This window comes from Coregonus clupeaformis, unplaced genomic scaffold, assembly GCF_020615455.1.
Source record: "Coregonus clupeaformis isolate EN_2021a unplaced genomic scaffold, ASM2061545v1 scaf1440, whole genome shotgun sequence".
Taxonomy (NCBI): Eukaryota; Metazoa; Chordata; class Actinopteri; order Salmoniformes; family Salmonidae; genus Coregonus; species Coregonus clupeaformis.
Window position 1 is genome coordinate 101,850 of NW_025534894.1, and position 6,074 is coordinate 107,923.

Below are 6,074 nucleotides of genomic sequence, written 5' to 3' on the forward strand. Positions count from 1 at the left end.
TTTATTGTTGCTCTGCATGTTACTCTCACTGAGCTGACTATATACTGTATTGTTGCTCTGCTTGTTACTCTCACTGAGCTGACTATATACTATATCATTGCTCTGCATGTTACTCTCACTGAGCTGACTATATACTGTATTGTTGCTCTGCATATTACTCTCACTGAGCTGACTATATACTGTATTGTTGCTCTGCTTGTTACTCTCACTGAGCTGACTATATACTGTATTGTTGATCTGCTTGTTACTCTCACTGAGCTGACTATATACTGTATTGTTGCTCTGCATGTTACTCTCACTGAGCTGACTATATACTGTATTGTTGCTCTGCTTGTTACTCTCACTGAGCTGACAATATACTGTATTGTTGCTCTGCATATTACTCTCACTGAGCTGACTATATACTGTATTGTTGCTCTGCTTGTTACTCTCACTGAGCTGACTATATACTGTATTGTTGCTCTGCATGTTACTCTCACTGAGCTGACTATATACTGTATTATTGCTCTGCATATTACTCTCACTGAGCTGACTATATACTGTATTGTTGCTCTGCATGTTACTCTCACTGAGCTGACTATATACTGTATTGTTGCTCTGCATGTTACTCTCACTGAGCTGACTATATACTGTATTGTTGCTCTGCATATTACTCTCACTGAGCTGACTATATACTGTATTGTTGCTCTGCATGTTACTCTCACTGAGCTGACTATATACTGTATCGTTGCTCTGCATATTACTCTCACTGAGCTGACTATATACTGTATTGTTGCTCTGCATATTACTCTCACTGAGCTGACTATATACTGTATCGTTGCTCTGCATGTTACTCTCACTGAGCTGACTATATACTATATCATTGCTCTGCATGTTACTCTCACTGAGCTGACTATATACTGTATTGTTGCTCTGCATGTTACTCTCACTGAGCTGACTATATACTGTATTGTTGCTAAGCATATTACTCTCACTGAGCTGACTATATACTGTATCGTTGCTCTGCATATTACTCTCACTGAGCTGACTATATACTGTATTGTTGCTCTGCATGTTACTCTCACTGAGCTGACTATATACTGTATTGTTGCTCTGCATGTTACTCTCACTGAGCTGACTATATACTGTATTGTTGCTCTGCATGTTACTCTCACTGAGCTGACTATATAATGTATTGTTGCTAAGCATATTACTCTCACTGAGCTGACTATATACTGTATCGTTGCTCTGCATATTACTCTCACTGAGCTGACTATATACTTTATTGTTGCTCTGCATGTTACTCTCACTGAGCTGACTATATACTGTATTGTTGCTCTGCTTGTTACTCTCACTGAGCTGACTATATACTGTATTGTTGCTCTGCATGTTACTCTCACTGAGCTGACTATATACTGTATTGTTGCTCTGCATATTACCCTCACTGAGCTGACTATATACTGTATTGTTGCTCTGCATGTTACTCTCACTGAGCTGACTATATACTGTATTGTTGCTCTGCATGTTACTCTCACTGAGCTGACCATATACTGTATTGTTGCTCTGCTTGTTACTCTCACTGAGCTGACTATATACTGTATTGTTGCTCTGCATGTTACTCTCACTGAGCTGACTATATACTGTATTGTTGCTCTGCATATTACGCTCACTGAGCTGACTATATACTGTATTGTTGCTCTGCATGTTACTCTCACTGAGCTGACTATATACTGTATCGTTGCTCTGCATGTTACTCTCACTGAGCTGACTATATACTGTATTGTTGCTCTGCATGTTACTCTGACTGAGCTGACTATATACTGTATTGTTGCTCTGCATATTACTCTCACTGAGCTGACTATATACTGTATTGTTGCTCTGCATGTTACTCTCACTGAGCTGACTATATACTGTATTGTTGCTCTGCTTGTTACTCTCACTGAGCTGACTATATACTGTATTGTTGCTCTGCATGTTACTCTCACTGAGCTGACTATATACTGTATTGTTGCTCTGCATGTTACTCTCACTGAGCTGACTATATACTGTATTGTTGCTAAGCATATTACTCTCACTGAGCTGACTATATACTGTATCGTTGCTCTGCATATTACTCTCACTGAGCTGACTATATACTGTATTGTTGCTCTGCATGTTACTCTCACTGAGCTGACTATATACTGTATTGTTGTTCTGCATGTTACTCTCACTGAGCTGACTATATAATGTATTGTTGCTAAGCATATTACTCTCACTGAGCTGACTATATACTGTATCGTTGCTCTGCATATTACTCTCACTGAGCTGACTATATACTTTATTGTTGCTCTGCATGTTACTCTCACTGAGCTGACTATATACTGTATTGTTGCTCTGCTTGTTACTCTCACTGAGCTGACTATATACTGTATTGTTGCTCTGCATGTTACTCTCACTGAGCTGACTATATACTGTATTGTTGCTCTGCATATTACCCTCACTGAGCTGACTATATACTGTATTGTTGCTCTGCATGTTACTCTCACTGAGCTGACTATATACTGTATCGTTGCTCTGCATGTTACTCTCACTGAGCTGACTATATACTGTATTGTTGCTCTGCATGTTACTCTCACTGAGCTGACTATATACTGTATTGTTGCTCTGCTTGTTACTCTCACTGAGCTGACTATATACTGTATTGTTGCTCTGCATGTTACTCTCACTGAGCTGACTATATACTGTATTGTTGCTCTGCATATTACGCTCACTGAGCTGACTATATACTGTATTGTTGCTCTGCATGTTACTCTCACTGAGCTGACTATATACTGTATCGTTGCTCTGCATGTTACTCTCACTGAGCTGACTATATACTGTATTGTTGCTCTGCATGTTACTCTCACTGAGCTGACTATATACTGTATTGTTGCTCTGCATATTACTCTCACTGAGCTGACTATATACTGTATTGTTGCTCTGCATATTACTCTCACTGAGCTGACTATATACTGTATTGTTGCTCTGCTTGTTACTCTCACTGAGCTGACTATATACTGTATTGTTGCTCTGCATGTTACTCTCACTGAGCTGACTATATACTGTATTGTTGCTCTGCATATTACTCTCACTGAGCTGACTATATACTGTATTGTTGCTCTGCATGTTACTCTCACTGAGCTGACTATATACTGTATTGTTGCTCTGCATATTACTCTCACTGAGCTGACTATATACTGTATTGTTGCTCTGCATGTTACTCTCACTGAGCTGACTATATACTGTATTGTTGCTCTGCATATTACTCTCACTGAGCTGACTATATACTGTATCGTTGCTCTGCATATTACTCTCACTGAGCTGACTATATACTATATCATTGCTCTGCATGTTACTCTCACTGAGCTGACTATATACTGTATTGTTGCTCTGCATTTTACTCTCACTGAGCTGACTATATACTGTATTGTTGCTAAGCATATTACTCTCACTGAGCTGACTATATACTGTATCGTTGCTCTGCATATTACTCTCACTGAGCTGACTATATACTGTATTGTTGCTCTGCATGTTACTCTCACTGAGCTGACTATATACTGTATTGTTGCTCTGCTTGTTACTCTCACTGAGCTGACTATATACTGTATTGTTGATCTGCTTGTTACTCTCACTGAGCTGACTATATACTGTATTGTTGCTCTGCATGTTACTCTCACTGAGCTGACTATATACTGTATTGTTGCTCTGCTTGTTACTCTCACTGAGCTGACTATATACTGTATTGTTGCTCTGCATATTACTCTCACTGAGCTGACTATATACTGTATTGTTGCTCTGCATATTACTCTCACTGAGCTGACTATATACTGTATTGTTGCTCTGCATGTTACTCTCACTGAGCTGACTATATACTGTATTGTTGCTCTGCATATTACTCTCACTGAGCTGACTATATACTGTATTGTTGCTCTGCATGTTACTCTCACTGAGCTGACTATATACTGTATTGTTGCTCTGCTTGTTACTCTCACTGAGCTGACTATATACTGTATTGTTGCTCTGCATGTTACTCTCACTGAGCTGACTATATACTGTATTGTTGCTCTGCATGTTACGCTCACTGAGCTGACTATATACTGTATTGTTGCTCTGCATGTTACTCTCACTGAGCTGACTATATACTGTATTGTTGCTCTGCATGTTACTCTCACTGAGCTGACTATATACTGTATCGTTGCTCTGCATGTTACTCTCACTGAGCTGACTATATACTGTATTGTTGCTCTGCATGTTACTCTCACTGAGCTGACTATATACTGTATTGTTGCTCTGCATATTACTCTCACTGAGCTGACTATATACTGTATTGTTGCTCTGCATATTACTCTCACTGAGCTGACTATATACTGTATTGTTGCTCTGCTTGTTACTCTCAATGAGCTGACTATATACTGTATTGTTGCTCTGCATGTTACTCTCACTGAGCTGACTATATACTGTATTGTTGCTCTGCATATTACTCTCACTGAGCTGACTATATACTGTATTGTTGCTCTGCATATTACTCTCACTGAGCCTACTATATACTGTATTGTTGCTCTGCATATTACTCTCACTGAGCTGACTATATACTGTATTGTTGCTCTGCATGTTACTCTCACTGAGCTGACTATATACTGTATTGTTGCTCTGCATGTTACTCTCACTGAGCTGACTATATACTGTATTGTTGCTCTGCATATTACTCTCACTGAGCTGACTATATACTGTATTGTTGATCTGCATGTTACTCTCACTGAGCTGACTATATACTGTATCGTTGCTCTGCATATTACTCTCACTGAGCTGACTATATACTGTATTGTTGCTCTGCATATTACTCTCACTGAGCTGACTATATACTGTATCGTTGCTCTGCATATTACTCTCACTGAGCTGACTATATACTATATCATTGCTCTGCATGTTACTCTCACTGAGCTGACTATATACTGTATTGTTGCTCTGCATGTTACTCTCACTGAGCTGACTATATACTGTATTGTTGCTAAGCATATTACTCTCACTGAGCTGACTATATACTGTATCGTTGCTCTGCATATTACTCTCACTGAGCTGACTATATACTGTATTGTTGCTCTGCATGTTACTCTCACTGAGCTGACTATATACTCTATTGTTGCTCTGCATGTTACTCTCACTGAGCTGACTATATACTGTATTGTTGCTCTGCTTGTTACTCTCACTGAGCTGACTATATACTGTATTGTTGCTCTGCATGTTACTCTCACTGAGCTGACTATATACTGTATTGTTGCTCTGCATATTACTCTCACTGAGCTGACTATATACTGTATTGTTGCTCTGCGTGTTACTCTCACTGAGCTGACTATATACTGTATCGTTGCTCTGCATGTTACTCTCACTGAGCTGACTATATACTGCATTGTTGCTCTGCATGTTACTCTCACTGAGCTGACTATATACTGTATTGTTGCTCTGCTTGTTACTCTCACTGAGCTGACTATATACTGTATTGTTGCTCTGCATGTTACTCTCACTGAGCTGACTATATACTCTATTGTTGCTCTGCATATTACGCTCACTGAGCTGACTATATACTGTATTGTTGCTCTGCATGTTACTCTCACTGAGCTGACTATATACTGTATCGTTGCTCTGCATATTACTCTCACTGAGCTGACTATATACTGTATCGTTGCTCTGCATATTACTCTCACTGAGCTGACTATATACTATATCATTAATCTGCATGTTACTCTCACTGAGCTGACTATATACTGTATTGTTGCTCTGCATGTTACTCTCACTGAGCTGACTATATACTGTATTGTTGCTAAGCATATTACTCTCACTGAGCTGACTATATACTGTATCGTTGCTCTGCATATTACTCTCACTGAGCTGACTATATACTGTATTGTTGCTCTGCATGTTACTCTCACTGAGCTGACTATATACTGTATTGTTGCTCTGCATGTTACTCTCACTGAGCTGACTATATACTGTATTGTTGCTCTGGTTGTTACTCTCACTGAGCTGACTATATACTGTATTGTTGCTCTGCATGTTACTCTCACTGAGCTGACTATATA